The sequence below is a fragment of the Garra rufa genome, chromosome 2 (assembly GCF_049309525.1).
Source record: "Garra rufa chromosome 2, GarRuf1.0, whole genome shotgun sequence".
Classification (NCBI taxonomy): domain Eukaryota; kingdom Metazoa; phylum Chordata; class Actinopteri; order Cypriniformes; family Cyprinidae; genus Garra; species Garra rufa.
In genome coordinates, this window is record NC_133362.1 from 34658199 (window position 1) to 34685651 (window position 27453).

The 27453-nt window shown below is 26.6% G+C and overlaps 1 protein-coding gene and 1 long non-coding RNA gene across 2 annotated transcripts in view; both read left to right on the plus strand.

The window, feature by feature from the left end:
* The window catches only part of lrmda (leucine rich melanocyte differentiation associated), a 432723-nt gene that overhangs the window by 178567 nt on the left and 226703 nt on the right, over nt 1-27453 (plus strand). The window lies entirely within an intron of this gene.
* LOC141326407 (uncharacterized) lies at nt 18-6327 on the plus strand. Its single transcript, XR_012353886.1, has 2 exons — nt 18-2335; nt 3980-6327. It is a non-coding gene; the product is annotated as an uncharacterized lncRNA (long non-coding RNA).

Below are 27453 nucleotides of genomic sequence, written 5' to 3' on the forward strand. Positions count from 1 at the left end.
ATGTGAGGGAGGCAGGAGGTTTACTACATGGAGATGGGATTTTGCACACTGTGATGATGTTATATTGAAGGAAACTCCTCTGCTGGTATATGCAAAGTCTTTTTCGCTTCCGCCCAATTTTAAGTGGCTGAAGGGATTTGCTTGCTTTATTAACTGGACTGTATTTTTGCACATGTACAAACCTGCATAACCCTGAATTGACTTCTAACGTGACGGGTGACATTATGGCGCAGCGGGTTGAGGTCAACTCACTTGTGTCTGTTACTGGGGTTCCTGATGTGACTAACTTTCTCTCCTTACCCTGTAAAATGCAATTTATGTTTTTATTTATTCCTTGCATTTTAACTTTATTTTCTGGAGAGTGTTATTATGATTACTTTGTTCACCTTTTATGCTTTTTTTGCTTGGTGACCGTTCTTGATGCCTTTTCGTGTCTGCTTGGATCTGTTTTTTTATTGGAGGACTTTTATTTCTCTGTGCTGTGTTGTACATTTTAATTTGAATAAACATTTCCATGCAAATTTGCTGTCTGCTGCATGCCTGTTTCCTCCATTTTCTTGTCTTGTGGTCTCATTGGCTGTGTTACCCAATTTTTTTTTTAACCTCTCTTCTCATCTTCTTATACCTTCTGTCTACCAACTCCCTGGCAAAGGTCTTCTTTTTATTTTTATTGTTTGAAATTCCCTTTCAAACCATTTTCACAAACTCTTGACACATTTCCACAGTTATAAATATAGCAATTGTAGCAATCTTTTTAAAAAGAAATGTACATTTGTAACACTATACTCTGGATAATATTGCATTGGCAGGAAATTTGACACATTTTTGTCTTCTGACCACCATGATATCTTAATATTTTTTCCCCTCTCTTTTGGAAAGTCATTGTACATTATAATGGATTTTTTTCTCACTCTTTGAGCAAATAGAAAGGCAAAAATATATTTATTTTAGTCTCTCCAGTTCACCGTACATATAGAAATTTAGTCAACTATGACAACTTCTGCATCTGAGAACGCTGGAAATGTGAAAATGGTCCTTTGCAGATTCTTTTTGGTGTCTGTTTAGTGTATAATTTTGTGCAGTGTTATAAAAACTAGTCTTTTCAGTCCTAAAAAAATAGTTTACCCAGAAAAAAATGTTCTGTCATTGTATACTCACCCTCTGACTTTTCCTTTTCAAACATCAATGATTTAACACCTGTCAAAGGACAACAAAACAGTATAAAAACAATTAAAATTGGTCCAAAGGTTTTTGAACAGTAAGTCCCTTCTGCTTACCAAACCACCTGCATTTATTTGATCCAAAGTACAGCAAAAACAGTAAAATATTTTTTACTAATTAAAGTAACTGTTTTCTATTTGAATATATTTTTAATGTAATTTATTCCTGTGATTTCAAAGCTGAATTTTTAGCATCATTACTCCCAGTCACATGACCCTTCAGAAATCATTTTAATAATTCCTATAGTGATGAAAGCCAATATTCTGATTTTTTATTATTATTATTATTATTATGTTGAAAACAGCTAAGTTGAGTTTTTTCAGGTTTCTTTGATGAATAGAAAGTTCAGAAGCACAACATTTATCTGTATTATAAATTACATTTTAAAACATTCAAATAGGAAACAGTTATTTTAAATAGTTAAAATATTTCAAAACTGTACTGTTTTTTTCTGTACTTTGAATTAAATAAATGCAGGCTTGGTAAGCAGAAGAGACTTCTATAAAAAGCATTAAAATCTTACTGTTCAAAAACTTTTGACTGGTAGTGTATATCTGAAAACCAATGGCATTTTGACATAAACAATGTCAAACTTGCTGTAATGCATTTACATGCTATTTAGAAATGTGTTTGTGCAAAATAGAAGCTTACAGGCTTGAAACAACATGCTGGTGAGTGAAGAGGAATCAGACTAAATGGAGAACTGAATTAAAAATATCTCAGCAGTAATGTTGTCACTGTTCATTTAAACAGAATTTTTGTTCTGTGTGAAAATATTTATATCTGAGTAATGAGATAAGTGTCAAAAACAAAATGGCGGATGACTAACATAACACAGTATGTCATTGCATGCGTTTCCACTGTTTTTTTTTTATTTATTTTTTTTATCTCAGTTCACATTGTAAGATAACATCATTGAGTGAAAGTTGAATTAACATGTTTTAACCCACACATTCCCATCCCACAAACCCCACCTTTTCCCCACTGTGACCCCTCACCTCTGGCCTCTGACCTAACTGATGTGCTTGCATGTGGCTCTCTCGGATGCAGCATGAAGAGGGCCAGCTCTCTTGGAGTTCTCAACGTGCCGGATAAAGCTGTGGGTGAACTCAAAGTAAGACAACATCCTTCACTAAAATCACTCTTTGTCTCTCCTGACAGCTTTCTCTTCAGTTTTTCACTCAATCTGTTCTCGCTAATCCTTTTTTTTTTTTTTTAAAGATATATCTGTTCCCTTTTGTTTCTTTCAGTACCTCCCGTTTTCTTTATTACTATTTAGTTTTCTGGCCCATCTGTCTGACACTTTCTACTGTCTTTACTGTCTTTGTTTTTGGGGGCATCTATTATCAACACACCCACAGCTCCATTATTACCATACTAACACACATTAATGAAATGAATGTGTGAGATCTCACAGAAGTCACAGACTAACACATTTGATTGTGTTTGCTAAAATTCTTCATAACAACTGATGGTCTTGGCTTATAAAATAAACACTTTGTTAGGAAGCAATCCTAAAGTTGAGTTAGCGCATTTAGAATATCTAAAGAGAAATGTTTAGGCACCTCAACAATAGAGGGTTTGCACTTATGTCACGGTTTGGTCAGTTACCTCGATGCCATATTGGAGATACTCGGATGTAAACAACAGCATGGATTGCACTGTTAATGTACTACTGAATACGTTGTTCTGCTAATTTATGCTGTCTAAACCACTCAAAAACCATGTAGAAGCTGCTAAATCATATACAGAACTTTGTAAAAAAGGAAAGGGCGAAATATTTGGACAAACTACAGAAAATATGTAAAGATATGTACACCCTGCTGAAAAAAAACAGCTAAAACCAGCCTAGGCTGGTTGGCTGGTTTTAGCTGGTCATAGCTGGTCAGCAGGCTGCTTTTAGAGGGGTTTTGACCACTTTCCCAGCCTGATCAGGCTGGGAGACCACCAGCTAAGACCAGCCAACCAGCCTAGGCTGGTATTAGCTGTTTTTTTCAGCAGGGCAAGCGGTATTAATTTAGTTATTAGCCTAATATTTCACCTACCTGACCAGAAATGATAAAAAACAAATACAAATGTTGTCAAGATTCTGGAAATCCTGGTTCAGTTTGGCCAAACCCTGGTGAAAAAAAAAAAAAAAAAAAAACAGCTAAAACCAGCCTAGACTGGTTGGCTGGTTTTAGCTGGTCATAGCTGGTCAGCAGGCTGGTTTTAGAGGGGTTTTGGAAACTTTTCCAGCCTGGCCAGGCTGGTCACGCTGATCAGGCTGGGAAACCACCAGCTAAAACCAGCTATTTCCAGCCTAAACCAGCTAAGGCCAACCAGCCTAGGGTGGTTTCAATTGTTTTTTTTTTTCCAGCAGGGAACACAAAGGCTTTGTTCCTCAGACAGTTATATATACACAATATATATATATATATATATATATATATATATATATATATATATATAGACCGCTAAAAATTTGTACTTAAAATGTTTTTCCGACTGATTAGTACAGCCTAAAACATGACAATTATTGGCCATTTGTATTAGCAATAATAAGCGAAATTTGCGGGTTCGCTTTGATTGGTTGGCGCCAATATGGCCAAATGATGACATGCGTCGTGAAAACACTATATATGTTTCTCGTACTGATTCAGTTCACAAAAATGTGTTTGTATAACATGTTTTGAGGTGACTTTACCCTGAACAGTCGTTTACTTCTATTAGAATCTCGCAAGGTCCATTTATTTTCCTTTCTTTTAATTTCCGTCAGGAACGAAATAATCGTCTGAGGATGTCGCGGGACCTGAGTTCCAGTCACACTGACCTGGCGCATTGAAGGTCTTTCTGTTTGGACGTCCCGATGAAGAGAGGTACTAAGGAGGACTCACCATCGGACTAAGATGAACTGTTTTTGACAGGACTACCTTCTCCGGAGGTTACTTTTGCTCTCGTGTCTCTGTATATGTGTGTTTAATTTCTGGTAAGTTAGCTGTAGAAATGACAACTGATGTAAAAAAAAAAAAAAAAAAAAACAGAACCAAAGTGCACAATAAACTTAAGATTATGTTCTGCAAAGGTGAAAAATTATCGAAAAACATAAAATAGATAATGCTATTCAATGGCACTCTAATGGCATTTTTGCTGCTTTAATGTGGTTCATTTTCCTTCGTTTTATTTTGAGATGTAACGTTACTTCGAAGCTTTTTTGAAAACAATAGGACTGTTTTTATCAATGAAGGATTATAGAGACTTAAGTGACAGAGGTGTGCATATTTGACATACAATTGTCACGTTGTTTAATTTTTTTGTACCATTTTCCCTCTTTGTGACTTAATATTAACATTGACGACTTTAATGTTGTTTATACCTTGAGTTACTCTAGAGGACCATGATGCTCAAGTACTGATACAACTTTGATAAAGAAAGAACTGCACCGTGTTTATGAAGGTCTATGTTTACATGAGTGATGGTTCAGTCATGCACATTTTCTTATTGCTTTTGAGAATTTGGTTTATAACAGAAGAAATAGGAATATTCCTCCCTCATAGCAAAAGAAAAGAATTAAGAAAGGTTTACGCTGCCTTGGAGATCTATGCGTTCAAAACGTGGATTAAATCTCAGGACTGAACAAACAGATTCATTATGCAAAGTAACTGCACTTTGAACGATCTCACAGGATAATGTTACACTATCAGTCCTTTGCATGTTACAGAACTAAACTGAGTTGTTTACCTCAGTTTTTAATTGGTTACATTTGGTTTATAGATGCTTTCAGTTGATTTAAAGGTTGTGATGGACTGGTTTCACCTCTCACGCCAGCTCCAGCACCAAAATATTTGTTAATGAGATCTATTAATTGAATACACTTTTCATGAACAATAACAACAGGAAGCTTTTGTCTTTCTGTTATTTGTGAGGTAAAGCAATGCTTTCATCTCATGGGGTTGTACTGTTACTCCAAATAGAAATGCACTGGAATATGAATTCTGCCCCCAGATGCTTTAAACTACAGTACCTGTTTGAAAGCGGTGTGCCTTGTGAGTGCCTCAGGCAGGTTCTTACTAACGAATGTGGAAGTTATTGATTTTAAGTGTGACAGCAGAATAGTTTAAACTCTGTAAGGTCAAATGTCGGTCACGATTTATAAAGTACAGTGAATAATCATTTTTAATACTGTGGTCAAATAAAAGCTCAGTATATATATATCAGTGTATCATGGGTTTATGCTAATATAGTGCACTGCTCAGCTTCTATTTTCTTTGTTCTCTATATCAATGTAAAACTTTCTATGGGTGTAATATATGACTGCCTTCATTCGTCTTGTATGTATAAGTGTGTTTTCTCTGTAAAACCATGTTAATGCTCTGCATTGTGACAATGTGCAATAGGGTAGCCGCTCTGTGTTGGCTGGTTTTGATCTCACATGCAATGTTTTACTGACAAAAGCTGGAATATCTGCTTGGCTTGTGTGTTTTGGTTATCTTTGTACTCTAAACGAATAAATATATCATTTACATTTTTATACATAAGAGTATCCAATCACTAATTTTAGCTTTGTTAGACATTTATGGGACTAAATGTGCCCTTCACATGTTCGAATTTTATTTGTAGACTGTTTATAATCTGCGTTTTTTGACTGTTGATCAGTTTGTGCTAAATTTAGTCATTATTGCAGTTTTTTTTTAACAGGTTTACTGATGTGGCACTCACTCCCTTAACTTTTTTATTTTCTTTACATTTTGAAACCCTAAAGTGCAAAATATACCAAAAGGCAATATAGCATTCAAAATTAAGGACAAAGCCTGTGTGGTATGTAACAGCAGGGACTGTTGTGACCTGTATGATATAACCCTGACATATTTATTTTTGTGGTTGTTGATGTTGCATTTCTACTGTCTGTCTCTGTGTTCTACCGTAATGTTTTGTATTATGTTGTTGTATGTGTGTATATTTGTGTGTTTCTGAATTTCGCACTGGACTCATGTATCTTCCACTTTCTCAGGCTGCCGCTGGGCTGGCTACACTTCATTAACTGCCATGTTTGTGGTGATGTGTGTTGCTCTGAATATCGTATGGTAAAGTGTACATACTTGAATAAAGACAACAGAAGTACTCTACTATTCTGTAAGATTTTCTGGGTTCTGGTTCCCCCTGTTGGCAAGTCAGATTGTTTCCCAGTCATTCTATGTATGTAATGTTGGTAAAATGGCAGCGTGAAAGAGAGTGTGCATGAGTGATGCTGTGAGTTATTTGAAGATACACTGCAGAGAGTCACACGATAAAGTCACAGAATAAAACATTTATTTGAAAAATAAGCTACAACCAAAAAAATTATTACATTATAATTTTTATTATATACTCAGTTTATTTGTATTAGATATCATTTTTGTATATATTAAAAAAAAATAATAATAATTATACATTTTTATATTGTTATTGCTTCCTAATAAAACATTTCAAAACTAAGCTACAACCATGCTTTTAAAACCAATACAATTTATTTATTAAATTATAATTTTTATTATCTACTCAGTTTATTTGTATTAGATATATCATATTTTTATTAGATCCCTTTTGTATATATTTTTTTAAATAATTTTTATAAATTTTTATATTTTTTTTATTGCTTCCTAATAAAACATTTCAAAACTAAGCTACAACCATGCTTTTAAAACCAATACAATTTATTTATTAAATTATCATTTTTATTATCTACTCAGTTTATTTGTATTAGATATATCATATTTTTATTAGATCCCTTTTGTATATATTTTTTTAAATAATTTTTATAAATTTTTATATTTTTTTTATTGCTTCCTAATAAAACATTTCAAAACTAAGCTACAACCATGCTTTTAAAACCAATACAATTTATTTATTAAATTATCATTTTTATTATCTACTCTTTCTTTGTATTATTTTTTGTATTTTTTATTAGATATCATTTTTTATATTTTTTTGTACTTTTTTATATATTTTTCATATAAAAATAAAACATTTTAAAACTAATATTTTTTTTTGTTAAATTATAATTTTTGTATATACTTTTTATAGTTTATTTATATTTATTAATATTTTTAAAACTATGCTTTAAACCTAAGCTATATTATAATTTTTATTATATACTCAGTTTATTTGTATTAGATATCATTTTTGTATATATTTTAAAAAAAATTATACATTTTTATATTGTTATTGCTTCCTAATAAAACATTTATTTCAAAACTAAGCTACAACCATGCTTTTAAAACCAATACAATTTATTTATTAAATTATAATTTTTATTATCTACTCTTTCTTTGTATTATTTTTTGTATTTTTTATTAGATATCAATTTTTATATATTTTTTTGTACTTTTTAATATATTTTTCATATAAAAATAAAACATTTTTAAACTAATATTTTTTTTGTTAAATTCTAATTTTTGTATATACTTTTTATAGTTTATTTATATTTATTAATATTTTTAAAACTATGCTTTAAACCTAAGCTATATTATAATTTTTATTATCTACTCAGTTTATTTGTATTAGATATATCATATTTTTATTAGATCCTTTTTGTATATATTTTTAAAATAATTTTTATACATTTTTAAATTTTTTTATTGCTTCCTAATAAAACATTTCAAAACTAAGCTACAACCATGCTTTTAAAACCAATACAATTTATTTATTATAATTTTTATTATCTACTCAGTTTATTTGTATTAGATATATCATATTTTTATTAGATCCTTTTTGTATATATTTTTAAAATAATTTTTATAAATTTTTATATATTTTTTATTGCTTCCTAATAAAACATTTCAAAACTAAGCTACAACCATGCTTTTAAAACCAATACAATTTATTTATTAAATTATCATTTTTATTATCTACTCTTTCTTTGTATTATTTTTTGTATTTTTTATTAGATATCAATTTTTATATATTTTTTGTACTTTTTTAATATATTTTTCATATAAAAATAAAACATTTTTAAACTAATATTTTTTTGTCAAATTCAAATTTTTGTATATACTTTTTATAGTTTATTTATATTTATTAATATTTTTAAAACTATGCTTTAAACCTAAGCTATATTATAATTTTTTATTATATACTCAGTTTATTTGTATTAGATATCATTTTTGTATATATTTGAAAAAAAATTATACATTTTTATATTGTTATTGCTTCCTAATAAAACATTTATTTCAAAACTAAGCTACAACCATGCTTTTAAAACCAATACAATTTATTTATTAAATTATAATTTTTATTATCTACTCAGTTTATTTGTATTAGATATATCATATTTTTATTAGATCCTTTTTGTATATATTTTTTAAATAATTTTTATATTTTTTTTATTGCTTCCTAATAAAATATTTCAAAACTAAGCTACAACCATGCTTTTAAAACCAATACAATTTATTTATTAAATTATAATTTTTATTATCTACTCTTTCTTTGTATTATTTTTTGTATTTTTTATTAGATATCAATTTTTATATATTTTTTTGTACTTTTTTTATATATTTTTCATATAAAAATAAAACATTTTTAAACTAATATTTTTTTTGTCAAATTCTAATTTTTGTATATACTTTTTATAGTTTATTTATATTTATTAATATTTTTAAAACTATGCTTTAAACCTAAGCTATATTATAATTTTTATTATATACTCAGTTTATTTGTATTAGATATCATTTTTGTATATTTAAAAAAAAATTATACATTTTTATATTGTTATTGCTTCCTAATAAAACATTTATTTTAAAACTAAGCTACAACCATGCTTTTAAAACCAATACAATTTATTTATTAAATTATAATTTTTATTATCTACTCAGTTTATTTGTATTAGATCCTTTTTGTATATATTTTTTAAATAATTTTTATAAATATTTATATATTTTTTATTGCTTCCTAATAAAATATTTCAAAACTAAGCTACAACCATGCTTTTAAAACCAATACAATTTATTTATTAAATTATAATTTTTATTATCTACTCTTTCTTTGTATTATTTTTTGTATTTTTTATTACATATCAATTTTATATATTTTTTGTACTTTTTTTTATATATTTTTCATATAAAAATAAAACATTTTTAAACTAATATTTTTTTTGTTAAATTCTAATTTTTGTATATACTTTTTATAGTTTATTTATATTTATTAATATTTTTAAAACTATGCTTTAAACCTAAGCTATATTATAATTTTTATTATATACTCAGTTTATTTGTATTAGATATCTTTTTTGTATATATTTTTTTTAAAAATTATACATTTTTATATTGTTATTGCTTCCTAATAAAACATTTATTTCAAAACTAAGCTACAACCATGCTTTTAAAACCAATACAATTTATTTATTAAATTATAATTTTTATTATCTACTCAGTTTATTTGTATTAGATATATCATATTTTTATTAGATCCTTTTTGTATATTTTTTTTAAATAATTTTTATACATTTTTATATTTTTTATTGCTTCCTAATAAAACATTTCAAAACTAAGCTACAACCATGCTTTTAAAACCAATACAATTTATTTATTAAATTATAATTTTTATTATCTACTCTTTCTTTGTATTATTTTTTGTATTTTTTATTAGATATCAATTTTTATATATTTTTTTGTACTTTTTTTAATATATTTTTCATATAAAAATAAAACATTTTTAAACTAATATTTTTTTTGTCAAATTCTAATTTTTGTATATACTTTTTATAGTTTATTTATATTTATTAATATTTTTAAAACTATGCTTTAAACCTAAGCTATATTATAATTTTTATTATATACTCAGTTTATTTGTATTAGATATCATTTTTGTATATTTAAAAAAAAATTATACATTTTTATATTGTTATTGCTTCCTAATAAAACATTTATTTTAAAACTAAGCTACAACCATGCTTTTAAAACCAATACAATTTATTTATTAAATTATAATTTTTATTATCTACTCAGTTTATTTGTATTAGATCCTTTTTGTATATATTTTTTAAATAATTTTTATAAATATTTATATATTTTTTATTGCTTCCTAATAAAATATTTCAAAACTAAGCTACAACCATGCTTTTAAAACCAATACAATTTATTTATTAAATTATAATTTTTATTATCTACTCTTTCTTTGTATTATTTTTTGTATTTTTTATTAGATATCAATTTTATATATTTTTTGTACTTTTTTTTATATATTTTTCATATAAAAATAAAACATTTTTAAACTAATATTTTTTTGTTAAATTCTAATTTTTGTATATACTTTTTATAGTTTATTTATATTTATTAATATTTTTAAAACTATGCTTTAAACCTAAGCTATATTATAATTTTTATTATATACTCAGTTTATTTGTATTAGATATCTTTTTTGTATATATTTTTTTAAAAAAATTATACATTTTTATATTGTTATTGCTTCCTAATAAAACATTTATTTCAAAACTAAGCTACAACCATGCTTTTAAAACCAATACAATTTATTTATTAAATTATAATTTTTATTATCTACTCAGTTTATTTGTATTAGATCCTTTTTGTATATATTTTTTAAATAATTTTTATAAATATTTATATATTTTTTATTGCTTCCTAATAAAATATTTCAAAACTAAGCTACAACCATGCTTTTAAAACCAATACAATTTATTTATTAAATTATAATTTTTATTATCTACTCAGTTTATTTGTATTAGATATATCATATTTTTATTAGATCCTTTTTGTATATATTTTTTTAAATAATTTTTATAAATTTTTATATTTTTTTTATTGCTTCCTAATAAAACATTTCAAAACTAAGCTACAACCATGCTTTTAAAACCAATACAATTTATTTATTAAATTATCATTTTTATTATCTACTCTTTCTTTGTATTATTTTTTGTATTTTTTATTAGATATCAATTTTTATATATTTTTTGTACTTTTTTAATATATTTTTCATATAAAAATAAAACATTTTTAAACTAATATTTTTTTGTCAAATTCTAATTTTTGTATATACTTTTTATAGTTTATTTATATTTATTAATATTTTTAAAACTATGCTTTAAACCTAAGCTATATTATAATTTTTATTATATACTCAGTTTATTTGTATTAGATATCTTTTTTGTATATATATATTTTTTAAATTATACATTTTTATATTGTTATTGCTTCCTAATAAAACATTTATTTCAAAATTAAGCTACAACCATGCTTTTAAAACCAATACAATTTATTTATTAAATTATAATTTTTATTATCTACTCAGTTTATTTGTATTAGATATATCATATTTTTATTAGATCCTTTTTGTATATTTTTTTTAAATAATTTTTATACATTTTTATATTTTTTTATTGCTTCCTAATAAAACATTTCAAAACTAAGCTACAACCATGCTTTTAAAACCAATACAATTTATTTATTAAATTACAATTTTTATTATCTACTCAGTTTATTTGTATTAGATATATCATATTTTTATTAGATCCTTTTTGTATATATTTTTTTAAATAATTTTTATACATTTTTATATTTTTTATTGCTTCCTAATAAAACATTTCAAAACTAAGCTACAACCATGCTTTTAAAACCAATACAATTTATTTATTAAATTATAATTTTTATTATCTACTCTTTCTTTGTATTATTTTTTGTATTTTTTATTAGATATCAATTTTTATATATTTTTTGTACTTTTTCAATATATTTTTCATATAAAAATAAAACATTTTAAAACTAATATTTTTTTTTTGTTAAATTCTAATTTTTGTATATACTTTTTATAGTTTATTTATATTTATTAATATTTTTAAAACTATGCTTTAAACCTAAGCTAAAACTGAGCGTTTAAAACTAAGCTAAAACCATGTCTTTAAAATGAAGCTATTAAAACTAAACATTTAAAATTAAGTGTTAAAAGCTTAGGAATAAAAGCATAGTTTTAGACACTAAGCATCTAAAACTACATGCTTTTGAAATTAAACTAAAACTACACATTTAAAACTAAACTAATCTTTTAAAACAAAGCTAATGCTTTTTTTGCCTTTTTAAAATTATTTTTCTATACATTTATATTTTTTATTGCTTCCTAATAAAACATTTATTTTCAAACTAAGCTATGACCATGCTTTTAAAACAAATACAATATTTATTAAATTATAATTTTTATTATCTACTCAGTTTATATTATTTTTTATATTTTTATTACATATCATTTTTGTATAATGTTCTAAACATTTTTATAAATGTTTTATTGCTTCTAATAAAACATTTATTTTAAGCTACATTCATGCTTTTAAAACGAATACAATTTTTATTCAGTTTTAATTTTATTATATACTTTTAGTTTTTTGTATTTTTATTAGATATATTTTTTCAGACGTTTTTATACATTTTTATATAAATTTTGTTATATTTATTAAAACTAATACATTTTGTATTAAATTCAAATTTTTATTATATACTCATAATATAGTTTAATTGTATTTTTTTGTATTTTTATTAAATATCCTTTTATATAAATTATATATTTTTTATATATTTAGCTAAATATATATATTTTATTGCTTAAATAAAACATTTATTTTAAGACTTATTTTAAAACTAATTTTTATTACATTCTAATTTTTATTATATACTCAGTTTATTTGTATTATTTTTTTGTATTTTTATTAGATATATTTTTTTAGATATATATTTTTATAGCTTTCCAATAAAACATTTATTTTAAAACTAAAACCATGCTTTTAGAACTAATAATTTTATTATATACTCTTTTATTATATACTTCATTTGTATCATTTTCTTCAATATTTTTATTAGATATCATTTGTATAGATATTTTTTAGAAGTTTTTATACATTTTTATATTTTTTCTATTGCTTCCTAATAAAATATTTATTTTAATACTAAGCTACATCCATTCTTTTAAAACTAATACATTTTATATTCAATTCTCATTTCTATTATATTCTGAAGTGTATTTGTATTATTTTTTCATATTTTTATTAGATATTAATTTTTATAAATATTCTTTTTATATTATTAATATAATTTTTTAAATATTTTTTACATTTTTTAATGCTTCCTAATAAAACATTTTAAAACTAAGCTACAACAATGCTTTTAAAACTAATATATTAATTTTAAAGTTCTATTTTTTTTTAAATACTCAGTTAAAAAGTTAATGGTATTTTTATATTTTTTTATGATATAATATATATATATACACACACACACACACACACACACACACACACACACACACACACACATTTTTTAATATATTTATTGCTTCCTAATAAAACATTTATTTTAAAACTAAGATAAAACGAAACTATTAAAACTAAACAAATCTTTTAAAACAAAGCTAATGCTTTTTTGCCTTTTTTAAAATAATTTTTCTATACATTCTTTATATTTTTTATTGCTTCCTAATAAAATATTTATTTTAAAACTAAGCTACATCCATGTTTTTAAAACTGATAAATGTTTTATTAAATTCTAATTTTTATTTATACTCTGATTATTTGTATTATTTTTTGTATTTTTTATTAGATATCTTTTTTATATAATTGTTTAATACATTTTTAGCTATATATATATATATATATATATATATATATATATATAAAATATATTTATATATTATCTAAAACTATATGCTTTTGAAACTAAACTAAAACTAGACATTTAAACCTAAACCAATCTTTTAAAACAAAGCTTATGCTCCGTTTTTTTTGCCTTTTTTAAAATAAATTTTTCTTTTTTTATTTATTTTAAATCTAAGCTACATCCATGCTTTTAAAATTAAAACAAGTTATATTAAATTAAAATTTTTATTATATAATCAGTTTATTTGTATTATTTTTTTAGATATAATTAATTTTTTTCTAATTTTTTTTTAATTTTAAATTGTTATTGCTTCTTAATAAAACATTTATTTTAAAACTAAGCTATGCTTTTAAAACATTTTTATTTAATTATAATTTTTTATTATATACTCAGTTTATTTGTATTATTTTTATTTTTTATTATATTATTTATTTTATTATTTTTTATTTTATTTTTTATTTTTTAATGCTTCCTAATGAAGCATTTTAAAACTAAACTAAAACTAAGCTTTTAAAACTAATATATTTTTTATTAAATTGTAATTTTTACAATTTACTCAACCGTCAGCATTTGTTAATCCAATGTGCTTCTTCACTGGATGCTGTTTGTCCAACCCTGGCAAAGAAAAAGCAGAGCATTCTTCACACTGACTGTCTTTTACTCAAGTCTTTTTCCTGTCATCATATATTATAGTACAACAAGATTATTAACTCACTTCACTAATCATATTTTAAATGTTTATCATATATGATCCAAAACTGAAGATGACAGCACAAATGTCTCACCTCTTCATTTTAGATCCACTGTTTCAAACCAGCCATGCTGCAAGATCTCCTGGATGACCGGCCGTTCAGTTAGATCACGGGTTAGACACTGAAGAATCAGATCACGGCATTCTGTTTTCAGGAGAGAGCCGCTTAGTCGTGATCATGTGACACTAATGTTGGCATGTATGAAAACAGCTTTGTGTTTTACTATGCTCTCTACCAATGTTTGCTAATTCTGCTATTCTCTCACCTTCAGATAAATCTGGGTTGACAAATGTGACGTCGGCTTGCACGATTTCATCTCGGTCACCAAACGGGGAACACCTGTTCATCATCTCATACAGCAAGACTCCAAGAGCCCAGACGTTTGTTTGGACGCAGTAGAACTTGCCGTAGATGAAGAGCTCAGGTGGAAAGTAAGCCTTTATTCCTGTGAGCAAGACATTTTACTTTAAAGCATCTCATGATCAATAAACCACCACATGCTGGTTTCCACACTCTGTTACACTAAATGCCAACTCACCTCTGTATTTGGTGCCGTCGTAGCCTTTGCTATCAAGTAGATGACCGCAGCCAAAGTCTATCAACTTGAGCTCCAAAGTGTGTTTTCTCAACAGGATATTCTCTGGATGAATATCGTTGTGGAAAACACCATGCTCAACGCAGTGCTGGACCGCTTGCACAGCCTGACGCATGATGAGCCGTGCTGTTGTCTCACTCATTTGAGGATTGTTTTTGATGAAGTCCAGCAAGCTCTCACAGGGATCTGGAAACTCCATAATGAGTGTGACTTTCCGGGGATGCTCAAACCACTCGTAGAGCTGGATGGAGTGAGGGCTTATGGGCTCTTCCTTCATCATTAGAAGCAGCGCAACTTCTGTAATGAGAGGTTTCGGATACCCAGGCTAGAGAAAAGATGCCACAAAAGGTTAGTTTTATCTACAATAATCAGCTCTTAAACAACTAAACACATATTATGTTTTGCCAACTTACAATTTGAAGATACTGATCCTTTGGAGTCTTCCGAATACGTTTGATGGCAACCTGCAAATGTTCAGAAACACAGATGAGCATATTGAACACCTGACCTTAGCTTAACCACAAAGAATTGAGTATTTAAGTATGAAACTATATGTAGGTGCTTTAAAAACACAGTGGATACAGATTTTTGTTTGTTTGTCTGTTTGTCTACCTTCTTGCCATCAGAAATTCGGATGCCCTCATAGACCTTGCCGTAGCCTCCTTGTCCAATAATCTTTTTCACTCGATAGCGAGAGCGAATGGATTCTGAAAAAACACACAAAATCATGAGAACATATAAGCATGCTAGATCCTTTGAAGTTGCATAAAATGCTTAAAGCAGTATAACAAATTCTTATTTTTTCTTCTTCAAGATTTGTAATAACTTATAAAGTCATTTGCATAAAAACTTTACATTTGACAAACTGCATTTTGGTTCATTCCTAAGACAGTTTTAATTTATACAACTATTTTTTGCTTCAATCAAATGTATCTTGTTATAATGATCACAGACTCACCATTGGTTGGGACGATGTCTAAGGACTCTGGGGCAGGTGACGGCTCAGGATCATCCAGCTCTGGCTGAGGAGGCACAAAAGGCTCCACTTTGTTCTTAGAGCGGAAAGGACGCTTGACAGCCTTCCACACTCTCCTGAAGAAAGAGCGGACTCCTTTCCCTTTCTCAGGTTCTTCTGTGGCCTTTTGTGGAACTAAAATCAACCAATTTGATAACACAACTATTAGAGACATCTCTGACATCGGATTAAATAATTAGTTGACATTTTATTGTTTTCTCACCTGAAGCCTCCAATTGCAGCCTCTCCAAACTGTCCTTAGAGATGACGTCGGGTGTAGAGTCATCTACTTTGGACAGTGCCTTTAGGCTCAGGCAAGCTGAAGCCCCCACTGACTCAACAGGAACTTGACCTGGAAGTACAACGCTACACTCCTCTTGGTAGCTATCGGAATTGGAGAGATGGTCATCGTTGCACCCGTCCAGGCTGTCCACAGTTCCTCTCTTGATGATGCACGTGCCTACGCTAAAGCACGGCATATCCTGGCTGTTGAGGCGCTCCACACTCTCCTTAGAGATGGACAAATTGACATCTGGTGTAGAGATGTCCAGCTCTGGTGGAGACTCCACTGTGTCCTGGGAGCAGCAGAAGGGGAGCTTTGCCGCCGTACATATTCTCCTGAAGAAAGGAGGCATGGTTTTCTTCTTCGTCCAGCTCGTATGTTGTTCTTAAAGTAGGAAAAACAATTAGAAAATACTAATAACGACAAATATGACCCAAGGTTATTATCATTGAAGTCAAACTTAAACATTTTATTTGCCTTGGCACCTAGCTAAATATATAGTACTATTAAATTACAAGGTAATTAACATAAGTTGTTTTTCAGAAAGATAGGCCTACATTATTCAATGTATAATATTTACTACATTTTAAAATTGACCAAAGCATGAGTTGACCACTACCAGCAGACATCAAATGCTACGTTCTCTAATGCTAGAGCAAATATGACAGGAACACAACAGATACATAACTCCTAGGCCTACTATAAACCATCTATTTTATCTTGTTTTCTTGAATTTGTGAGGTCTGTGTCAATCACAGTTGAAGTTTCAAACATAATTTCAATCTCACCTTTTGAGCTCTTCTCCACAGAAGCCTCCATGGCACTTTGGTAGTGGAGGCTCAACTGGCTGGAGATGGACGATGGTCTTGAAGAAATAATATCAGGTGCAGATTTATCCAGTTGGCACAGGGTGTTTCTGTTTGTGCAGCTCTGCACGCTGTGTAGACTCTATGGTCCGGAGACTACGTTCAGAGTCTGAATGGTCTGCACAACTGTGCTCTCAGATGTAGATGTCAGCCGATGATTTCAGATGAAATTCTTCTTTTGACAACAGTTAAACTTCAACAGGATACACAGGATAAAGCATATACAAGATTTGCGTCTTTCACAGATAATAGCCAGAGATATTCTGCGGTCACCAGGTAAACAGGTAAACAATACAGAACTGTTTACCTTTAAAAGGCAAGTCTCGCGATACGTGAATGGCCAAATGAATGTTCGAGACTGGCACCGCATTTAATAACTGATGTGACTCTAAAACTGTGGAGTCGCTAATGTATGAAATATTAATCGACATCTATCTCCTATTCTATCATCTATTCCAATATCACAGTGAGAGTGACTTAATTAAATATAAAAAATGGCGATGTCACTACACGCGAGTTTCAGTGTTGCCAAGTCCGCTGTTTAATCTCGGAAAAAAACGCGACTATATTCTTTAGATCAGTGGTGTTATCATAAATTAGCGAACCCCATTAAAACCCTCTAGGGTTGAGAAACCCGCCGGCGCTTTTTGTGTCAGTTTCTCTGATAACTCCATTAAAAACACGCATTGGCTGCGTCTGACAGCTGAAAATACGCCATTAGGAAGGCAAAAAGGTACGAATACATCCATGATCGATAGTTATATGCTGTGCTGCCTGTCACACTTAACGTACCTGTGTGTTCAATTCCCTGAAGAAATTGGTGTGTAAATGTAGGTTTTTGCCAAAGCTCACTATGTTTAGTTGTTAATTATTCAATGTCGGAGGTACCTGCGCAAATCAAATTCCCTGCATTGAGAAGATTTGTTCCCGTCCGCCATTTTGTCTGTCAAGTTGTCAAGCTTCACTGAAGTGTCACACACAAACCTCTTTTTATATATAGTAATAATAATAATAATAATGACATTGCCAACAAATTTCTCATTTGAATAAAAATTTGAATAAAACGTGATTTAGGGCAGTTTTTTTAAAGAAAAAAATCTTTTAACATATAAGTGGTTTTCCTACTACAAAAACATTATTTATGTTTCAGAACTCAAAACTTTGTTATTGAAGACAATTTGCCAAAACTGTTGAGGAAGATCAACACCTGTTTTCACCGCATTTTAAAGTATAGCATCAGAAACGAGTGATAAAAAAAACGAGACAGGGGTAACTGCAGCCTGGAGCAATGGGCGTGCCGAAAGGTAGGGGCGTGCCAAAAGGTTTCTCATTGGTCTTGCTTTTACTGTATTGGCCAATCAGCGTTAAACTTTTGTTGCACACTCCAGTCCAGCTGGTGGCGGTAAAGCACTTTCCAGTTGGTTTGCAAACCGCCAAACAAACTTTAAGAAGAAGACGACCAATCAGCATTAAGTCATTTCCTTTAGGCAAGAGAAGATTGCGGTGGTAAGTGTAGTTCATCATATGTTTATCTATGCTTTATATAACGTAGTTATATTACAATAGTTTGTTCTAATGCAAATTACTTTGCGTTATATCTCAAAGCTTTTAGTAATTAGTTTAACGTTACTGTTGTTGATCATTATAAGGTTGAAGACTACAAGTACAGAAGGTTAACAATGTTTAATATAAAAACAATGTAAAAAAAAATGTGCATACAAACACATATACATAATGAATAAAAGCAATCAAATATAGATTTTTATTCTGAAAGTCATCTTAAAATGTCACAGATGTACAATTTATTTATTATGGCAATATTGCCAATATGTGTATATTTTACTTTCTTTTGTTAAAATTTTGGCTGTTAATGCACATCTAAATATGCTGTAATTTTTTACTTATTATAAATATTACTAATTGTTATTTTAAATGTTATATAGATAAAAAATAAATAGAAAGATTATTGCATTCATTCAGAATTTTTTTTTTATTTTTTTTTACTTGTGTAGGTATTGTTGACTGGAAATCTGTCAGTCCAGAAGTGAGGAAATAACACAGAGTGGAGTTTGAGTTCACCAGGTGCGCTTGCTGTGGATAGTCTACAAAAACACCTTTGGATACAGTAACAATGGACAGAAGGGGGTCTTCACAACCTTTTATTCAGACAGAGAGTTTGTTGGCTTCTGTTCAATGGACTGCTACTACAAAATGTATTAATGTTTTTGTTTACTTGAATTTAAAACAAAACTAAATAAAAAAAAATTGTGAATAAAGCTGTGTCTGTTTGCTAAATGAATTGTCATTTAGCAGAAAGTTACTAAACACTTGACTCATTTTTCAATTCTGTGGTGTTTTATTAACTAGTTTTCTGGATCGAGCAAAACATTGTTTTCAGGGTAATATATTACAATAGGTTTTGTTTGTTAAAATGAATGTATTAACTGTGAACAATACATTTGTTACAGCATTTTTTTAAGCTTTGTTAGCATTAGTTAATAAAAATACAGCTATTCATTGTTGTTTGTTCACTTCACAATGCTTTAATGTTAACAAATACAACTTTTAATTTACTTTAACCCAAGAACAGCTAGTGTGACTGTGTTAAGAAGCTTTTGTATCCTAAATATAGTTGAAATTTGTTTTTGATTAATGTACAAATCAAACAGGCTTTAAATTAACCAAAATAGAAATGTCTGAATATACAATTGCAAGTACATAAGGCAGACACAACTGTAAGGTGTGTGTATATATATATATATATATATATATATATATTAGTAGTAGTAACCAAATTTGAGTTACAAAATCAAAATAAAAGAATACTTCAATAAGATAAATAATGAAAATAAATAATAAATAAAATACATGACTTTGCAAAGGGGTTATAAAATATAATACACTAAACTCAGTAAAAAAAAAAAGCTAGTTTAATAGCCTTATTACTCGTAAGGGTACACAAAGATGAAGTTAGAATTTTGAGATCATTTATGAAGTGAGGAAAGGGAAATAGCGAAACTATAACCTAAACTTGCCGTGGTGATGACGTCAGTAACCCGCGCCATGCAGGCAGTTTTCACAAAACCTTTTGGCACGCCCCTGCTTTTCGGCGAGACCAATGAGAAACCTTTTGGCACACCCTCACCTTTCGGCACGCCCATTGCTCCAGGCTGCAGTTACCCCTACTTGAAAAAAACATCAAATTTCAGAGGGAAAAATCCCTTAATTCATAAAAGTTTTTACACTTTGTTGAGGTGATTTTTGACTTTTGTGTAAAAGGATTAGTGAGAATAATGAAACTCATTTGCAGAATAAATTCCTCTATGTGCATCAAAAAGTAGTGTAACTTTGCGCTAGGGGTGTGCGATATGAGCTAAAATTCATACTACGACTGTCCAAACTACAGGCAAAATATATATAAATTTGATATAACTAGAAAAATTAAGGGTTTGGACAGACCTGAAAAGTTTTTTTTCTCAAGAAGTGCAAATTGAGGTAGGCCTGTATGAATTAAATTAAATATTACCAGTGGTGTCAAAAGTATTCACATTCAGGTACAAGTATAGATACTAGGGTTTAAAAAGACTTCTGTAGAAGTTAAAGTATCAACTCAAGCTTTAAAAGTAATGTAAGGGAAAAAATGCCATTAAGGACAAAAGCTTAGGCCGTGCCACAGGGGCCTATTGTTCACTACCCCACCTCCTCAAAAAAAAAAAAAAAAAAAACATTTTTCTAAAGGCCATAATGACTATAATGTTATATTAAAATGTTAATGTTGAAAAATTTGGGATGCACTAGGCTACCTGTTTCAGCCGCATATATGCTCATTGAAAATGAACGCATTTTAGTACAATGTAGATACATTAAAGAACCATATATGTGTACTTCTGAGCATTAACGTGTTTCATGGAGCGGAAGATATGATGACTAGTTGCCTATAAGTATTGTAATTGTGCAAAAAGTCAATTGCGTGATAATGTAAGGAGTAGAAGCAAAAAGTCAGCTGAAAAATAAATACTCCAGTAAAGTATAGATACCCAAAATTTCTACCTAAGTAAGGTAACAAAGTATTTGTACTACGTTACTTGACACCTCTGCAAACAGGACCCATGCAGGACTCTGCGAGTGAGTAAAAAAACCTCAAGTGGGGTGGCCAACCCTAGCCCCGCCCCTGCGTTATATAGTTTTAACGCTGTTAAACTGGAAAAAATAATCGCCTGCTAATTTTGACAGCACTAATGAAAATACATAGAATAATATGCTTGCAGATATTTAGAAAACGTACTAAGTTTGCATACTTGTTTCTTTAAAAAACAATGCTACAGCCAGTTATCCTAGTATGAAATGTGGTTCTGTGTCAGAATGTCTGTTTTAGTTTTGGTCTGCGATTCCACCCAAAAATATTTGGACACCCCGGGTTGCCAGTTGGTGGAAAACACAGCGTATAGAGGGTTTGCACAACAGTACATCATGATTTGGTCAGTTACCCAGACACGCAGCATTACTGGCCATACTCAGATGTAAACAACAGCATGGATTGCACAGGTAATGTACTACTGAATACATTGTTCTGATAAAATGCTGTCTAAACCACAAAAACAACGAACTAAAGTTAATAGTTGGTAAAGACACATATGAGCAGTATTAATGAAGATATTAGCCTAATATTTCACCTACCTGACCGGAAATGATAAGAAGAAACACAAATGTTGTCAAGACTCTGCCCTGGAAATCCTGGTTCAGTTTGGCCATCCACAAACACCTTTGGTTCAGTTTTTGGTTAACGCGGCGTGAAACCCTCAATTCGTGCCGCTGGATGTCTATCGCGTCTTTGCATTGACTGAACATGTAAATCACTCACGCTTAACGCTTTATTTGCGTCTGGTGTGAACGGACCATGGCTTGTCGCCTTCCATTGTCAATTGCGCTCGTTCCTGTTGTGTTTCCTCGATCTGGCAACCCATGTGAGCATCGAGTCTGAGTGAGAACTCTTTCCAGCTGTCAACATTACATACTGCACCTTCAACACTCAGGACTGACAAACGTAAAATCATGGTCATTTTAACTTATTGCATTATATATTGTGCATCATTTGATGCAGAGAGAATGTGGATAAGAGTAGTTTGAAAATACATTTGTGTTTAAGAAGCATTGTCTAACATTATCAGTAGACTTTGCAAAGCAAAATGTAATAAAAATGATGCTAAGACCCCTTTAAGATGGCTATGGTATTCTTGTTCTTCTAAACCTGTATGAGCCATGAGTCTGGTGCAAGTGCGGCACTCATTTTAATTGTGAGTTATCAGTGGAAAGTGCAGGATAATGCCATTTGCACTTCATGGCTTTCCTCATACCCTTTGTCCAGTGCTCAACAGAGATACGCAAACCCATAAACCCAAATCATCCTCTGACGACACGGGGTCAGTGCGACTTAGCAGATGTTTACTTTGAATAGTGTTTGAAAATTGTGAAAATGAAGATAAAATGTCAGCGTGAAAGAGAGTGTGCATGAGTGATGCTGTGAGTTATTTGAAGATACACTGCAGAGAGTCACACGATAAAGTCACAGAATAAAACATTTATTTGAAAAATAAGCTACAACCAAAAAAGCAACACAAAGGGTTAAAAACAGCCTCTAAAACTAAGATTTTAAAACTAATACAAGTTTTATTAAACTATAATTTTCAATATATACTCAGTTTATTTGTATTGTTTTTTTTATATTTTTATTAGATATCATTTTTGTATATTTTTTTTAAATAATATTATTATATTATTTTATTTTGTACATTTTTATATATATTTTTTTGCTTCCTAATAAAACATTTCAAAACTAAGCTACAACCATGCTTTTAAAAATCAATGTTTTTGTTAAATTATAATTTTTATCATATACTAGTTTCTTTGTATTATTTTTTGCATTTTTTATTAGATATATTTTTTAGCTTCCTAATAAAACATTTATTTTAAAACTAAATCCATGCTTTTTAAAACTAATACTTTTAACTTATACTTTTTATTATATACTCACTTTATTTGTATTTAAAATGTTTATTAGATATAATTTTTGTATAATTTTTTGTAAAAAAAGTGAATTGCTTCCTAAGAAAGCATTTATTTTAAAACTAAGCTACAACCATGCTTTTAAAACTAATAATTTTTTTAATTCAAATTTTTATTATATACTCAGTTTATTTGTATTATTTTTTATATTTTTATTAGATATCAATTTGTATATATATTTTTTTACTTTTTAAAAAAAAATCATATAAAAAAATTGTAAAACTCAACTAAAACTAAGCTTTTAAAACTAATATATTTTTATTAAATTAAAGCTTAGGTTTAAAAGCATAGTTTTAGACGCTAAACATCTAAAACTATATGCTTTTGAAATTAAACTAAAACTACATTTAAAACTAAACTAATCTTTTAAAACAAAGCTAATGCTCTTTTTTTGCCTTTTTAAAATAATTTTTTATTTTTTTTCTATTTTTCTAAGCGGCAACTATGCTTTTAAAACAAATACAATATTTATTAAATTATAATTTTTATTATATACTTAGTTTATTTGTATTATTTTTTATATTTTTACTAAATATCATTTTTGTATAATTTTGTATACATTTTTATTTTTTATTGCTTCCTAATAAAACATTTATTTTAAAACTAAGCTACATCCATGCTTTTAAAGCTAATACAATTCTTTATTAAATTAAAATTTTTATTACATACTTTATTATTTGTATATTTTTTGCTAGATATGTTTTTATTTTATTTTGTAGAAATTTTTATATAAATTTTATTGTACATTTATAAAAACAAATAAAATTTGTATTAAATTAAAATTTTTATTATATACTCATAATAGTTTATTGAGTTTTTTTGTATTTTTTTTTTTAAATATCATTTTATATATATTATATAATTTTTTAATATATTTAGCTAAATATCTTTTATAGCTTCCAAATAAAACATTTATTTTAAGACTAAGCTATGACCATGCTTTTAAAACTAATACATTTTTTATTACATTCTAGTTTTATTATATACTCAGTTTATTTGTATTATTTATTTTTTTTGTATTTTTTTTAGATATATTTTTTCAAATAATTTTTTAGATATATATTCTAAATATAGCTTTCCAATAAAACATTTATTTTAAAACTAAAACCATGCTTTTAAAACTGATATTTTGTATTAAATTATAATGTTTATTATATACTCAGTTTATTTGTATTATTTTTTTTAGATATAAATTTTTATAAATATGCTTTTATATAATTTAATACATTTTTATATATATTTTTTTAAAATTGTTAATGCTTTCTAATAAAACATTTCAAAACTAAGCTACAACCATGCTTTTAAAAATAAATGTTTTTGTTAAATTATAATTTTTATTATATACTCACTTTATTTGTATTTAAAATGTTTATTAGATTTCATTTTTGTATAATTTTGTAAAAAAGTGAATTGCTTCCTAATAAAACATTTCTTTTAAAACTAAGCTACAACCATGCTTTTAAAACTAATACATTTTTATTAAATTCAAATTTTTATTATATACTCAGTTTAATTATATATATATATATATATATTTTTATTAGATATCAATTTTTATTTTTATTTTTTTACTTAAAAAAATTCATTTAAAAATAAATTGTAAAACTCAACTAAAACTAAGCTTTTAAAACTAATATATATATTTTATTAAATTAAAGCTTAGGTTTAAAAGCATAGTTTTAGACGCTAAGCATCTAAAACTATATGCTTTTGAAATTAAACTAAAACTACATTTAAAACTAAACTAATATTTTAAAACAAAGCTAATGCTCTTTTTTGCCTTTTTAAAATAATTTTTCTTTTTTTTCTATTTTTCTAAGCGGCAACCATGCTTTTAAAACAAATACAATATTTATTCAATTATATTTTTTATTATATACTTAGTTTATTTGTATTATTTTTTATATTTTTATTAGATTTCATTTTTGTATAATTTTGTATACATTTTTTTTTTAATAAATTTAAAATTTTATTATATACTTTATTTGTATTTTTTCATTAGATAGGTTTTTTTTATTTTGTAGAGATTTTTATACATTTTTATATACATTTTATTGTATATTTATAAAAACATATAACATTTGTATTTTTGTATTTTTTAAATATCATTTTATATATATTATATAATTTTTTTTATATATTTAGCTAAATATATTTTATAGCTTCCAAATAAAACATTTATTTTAAGACTAAGCTATGACCATGCTTTTAAAACTAATACATTTTTTATTACATTCTAGTTTTATTATATACTCAGTTTATTTGTATTATTTATTTTTTTGTATTTTTATTAGATATATTTTTTTAAATAATTTTTTAGATATATATTCTAAATATAGCTTTCAAATAAAACATTTCTTTTAAAACTAAAACCATGCTTTTAAAACTAATATTTTTTATTAAATTATAATGTTTATTATATACTCAGTTTATTTGTATTATTTTTTCAATATTTTTATTAGATATCATTTTTTATACATATTTTTTAGAAGTTTTTATAAATTTTTGTATTTTTTTATTGTTTCCTAATAAATTATTTATTTTAAAACTAAGCTACATCCATGCTTTTAAAACTAATACATTTTATATTAAATTCTAATTCTATTATATACTTAGTTTATTTGTATTATTTTTAAAATATTTTTTTAGATATACATTTTTATAAATATTCTTTTATATATTTTAATAAAAAAAATTTTGTTTAAATTGTTAATGCTTTCTAATAAAACATTTTAAAACTAAGCTTCAACAATACTTTTAAAACTAATATATGTTTTATTCAATTCTCTTTTTTTTAATACTCAGTTTATTGGTATTTTTTTATATTTTATCAGATTTTTTTAAAATAATTTTTATACATTTTCAATATTTTTATTGCTTCTTAATAAAACATTTTAAAACTAAGCTACAACCATGCTTTTAAAACCAAGACAAAAAGTTAACTATTATAACTAAACTAATCTTTTAAAACAAAGCTAATGCTTTTTTTGCCTTTTTTAAAATAATTTTTCTATACATTTTTCTATTTTTTATTGCTTCCTAATAAAATATTTATTTTAAAACTAAGCGTCATCCGTGCTGTTCGTAATTTTTCTGCATTTTTTTAAATATTTTATTTCTTTTATTTTTTTAAATATATATATATATATATATATATATATATATATATATATATATATATATATATATATATATATATATATGTATATATGTATGTATATGTATATATATATATATATATATATATATATATATTTATTTATTTTATTTTTTTTTTCTAAAACCATGCTTTACAACTTTTAAAAAACTTTTTAAAAATGTTTTATTAAATTGTAATTGTTATTATATACTCAGTTTATTTGTGTTTCTATTAGATATCATTTTTTTATTTTAGAATTTTGTATACATTTTTACATTTTTTTTATTGCTTTCTAATAAAACATTTATTTTAAAACTAAGCTACATCCATGCTTTTAAAACTAAAACAAGATTTATTAAATTCTATTTTTTATTATATACTTAGTTTATTTGTATTTTTTTGTATTATATTAGATCTCATTTATATATATTTATTAATACATCTTTAAGCTAAAAAAAGATATATATATATATATATATATATATATATATATATATATATATATATATATATATATTATAGCTTTCTAATAAAATATTTAGATAAAATAAAGACTGAGCTACGACTATGCTTTCAAAACTAATGTTATAAGTTATAATATGTATATTTAAATTTTTTATATACTCAGTTCATTTGTATTATTTTTATATTTTTAATAGATAACAATTTTATATATATATATTTTTCATATAATTTGATACTTTTTTTGTTATTTTATTTTTTAATGCTTCCTACTAAAACATTTTAACATTTTAAAACTAAACTAAAACCAAGCTTTTAAAACTAATATATTTTATATTTTTTAAAATACTCAGTTTTTTGCAATGTTTGTATATTTTTATCAGATATAATATTTTATATATATATATATATATATATATATATATATATATATATATATATATATATAT